Source organism: Triticum aestivum, unplaced genomic scaffold (genome assembly GCF_018294505.1).
Source record: "Triticum aestivum cultivar Chinese Spring unplaced genomic scaffold, IWGSC CS RefSeq v2.1 scaffold73991, whole genome shotgun sequence".
Taxonomy (NCBI): domain Eukaryota; kingdom Viridiplantae; phylum Streptophyta; class Magnoliopsida; order Poales; family Poaceae; genus Triticum; species Triticum aestivum.
Genome location: NW_025228448.1, coordinates 9879 through 12775, shown reverse-complemented (window position 1 = coordinate 12775; position 2897 = coordinate 9879).

Below are 2897 nucleotides of genomic sequence, written 5' to 3'. Positions count from 1 at the left end.
TCTATTTATATGAGTAATATCTTTTATGGTCATGCACCCTTGATGAGTGGTCTATTTTTACTAAATCTTGATAGTAGTAATACACATGTTCATAGTATTGAAGCCAAAAGATATAAGTTTAATAATGATAGTGCAACTTATTTGTGGCACTGCCGTTTAGGTCATATTGGTGTAAAGCGCAGGAAGAAACTCCATACTGATGGGCTTTTGGAATCACTTGATGCTTGCGAACCATGCCTCATGGGCAAGATGACTAAGACTCCGTTCTCCGGAACAATGGAGCAAGCAACAGACTTGTTGGAAATAATACAAACTGATGTATGCGGTCCGATGAGTGTTGATGCTCACGGCGGGTATCGTTATTTTCTTACCTTAACAGATGATTTGAGCAGATATGGGTATATCTACTTGATGAAACATAAGTCTGAAACATTTGAAAAGTTCAAAGAATTTCAGAGTGAAGTGGAAAATCATCGTAACAAGAAAATAAAGTTTCTATGATCCGATCGTGGAGGAGAATATTTGAGTTATGAGTTTGGGTCTTCATTTGAAACAATGCGAAATAGTTTCGCAGCTCACGCCACCCGAAACACCACAACGTAATGGTGTGTCCGAACGTCGTAATCGTACTTTACTAGATATGGTGCGATCTATGATTTCTCTTACTGATTTACCACTATCATTTTGGGGTTATGCTTTAGAGACAGCTGCATTCACGTTAAATACGGCACCATCTAAATCAGATGAGACGACACCTTATGAACTGTGGTTTGGCAAGAAACCGAAGTTGTCGTTTCTTAAAGTTTGGGGCAGCGATGCTTATGTGAAAAAGCTTCAACCTGATAAGCTCGAACCCAAATCGGAGAAATGTGTCTTCATAAGATACCCAAAGGAGACTGTTGGGTACACCTTCTATCACAGATCCAATGGCAAGATATTCGTTGCTAAGAATGGATCCTTTCTAGAGAAGGAGTTTCTCTCGAAAGAAGTGAGTGGGAGGAAAGTAGAACTTGATGAGGTAATTGTACCTTCTCCCGAGTTGGAAAGTAGTACATCACAGAAGTCAGTTCCAGTGATTCCTACACCAACTAGTGAGGAAGCTAATGATGATGATCATGAAACTTCTGATCAAGTTACTACCAAACCTCGTAGGTCAACCAGAGTAAGATCTGCACCGGAGTGGTACGGTAATCCTGTTCTGAAGGTCATGTTACTTGACCATGACGAACCTACGAACTCTGAGGAAGCGATGATGAGCCCAGATTCTGCAAAATGGCTTGAGGCCATGAAATCTAAGATGGGATCCATGTATGAGAACTAAGTGTGGGCTTTGGTTGACTTGCCCGATGATTGGCAAGCCATAGAGAATAAATGAATCTTCAAGAAGAAGACTGATGCTGACGGTAATGTTACTATTTACAAAGCTCGACTTGTTGCGAAAGGTTTTCGACAAGTTCAAGGAGTCGACTACGATGAGACCTTCTCACCCGTAGCGATGCTTAAGTCCGTCCGAATCATGTTAGCAATTGCTGCATTTTATGATTATGAAATTTGGCAAATGGATGTCAAAACTACATTCCTTAATGGATATCTTAAAGAAGAGTTGTATATGATGCAACCAGAAGGTTTTGTCAATCCAAAAGGTGCTAACAAAGTGTGTAAGCTCCAGCGTTCCATTTATGGACTGGTGCAAGCATCTCGGAGTTGGAATATACGCTTTGATAGTGTGATCAAAGCATATGGTTTTATACAGACTTTTGGAGAAGCCTGTATTTACAAGAAAGCGAGTGGGAGCTCTGTAGCATTTTTGATATTATATGTGGATGACATATTGTTGATTTGAAATGATACTCAATTTTTGAATAGCATAAAAGGATACTTGAATAAGAATTTTTCAATGAAAGACCTCGGAGAAGCTGCTTATATATTGGGCATCAAGATCGGTAGAGATAGATCAAGACGCTTAATTGGACTTTCACAAAGCACATACCTTGATAATGTTTTGAAGAAGTTCAAAATGGATTGTGACGCCCCCGATTTGACCGTACACTAATCATGCACGCAAATGTGTACGATCACGATCAGGGACTCACGGGAAGATATCACATCACAACTCTACAACATAAATAAGTCATACAAGCATTATAATACAAGCCAGGGGCCTCGAGGGCTCGAATACAAGTGCTCGATCATAGACGAGTCAGCGGAAGCAACAATATCTGAGTACAGACATAAGTTAAACAAGTTTTGCCTTAAGAAGGCTAGCACAAAAGTAGCAACGATCGAAGAGGCAAGGCCTCCTGCCTGGGACCTCCTAACTACTCCTGGTCGTCGTCAGCGGCCTGCACGTAGTAGTAGGCACCTCCAGTGCCGTGGGAGTCGTCGTCGACGGTGGCGTCTGGCTCCTGGACTCCAACATCTGGTTGCGACAACCAGATAGAAAGGAAAGGGGGAAAAGAGGGAGAGAAGCAACCGTGAGTACTCATCCAAAGTACTCGCAAGCAAGGAGCTACACTACATATGCATGGATATATGTGTAAAGGGGCATATCAGTGGACTGAACTGCAGAATGCCAGAATTAAAAGGGGGATAGCTAGTCCTGTCGAAGACTACGCTTCTGGACATCTCCATCTTGCAGCATGTAGAAGAGAGAAGATTGAAGTCCTCCAAGTAGCATCGCATAGCATAAACCTACCCGGCAATCCCCTCCTTGTCGCCCTGTTAGAGAGCGATCACCGGGTTGTATCTGGCACTTGGAAGGGTGTATTTTATTCAGTATCCGGTTCTAGTTGTCATAAGCTCAAGGTACAACTCCGGGTCGTCCTTTTACCGAGGGACACGGCTATTCGAATAGATAAACTTCCCTGCAGGGGTGCACCACATAACCCAACACGCTC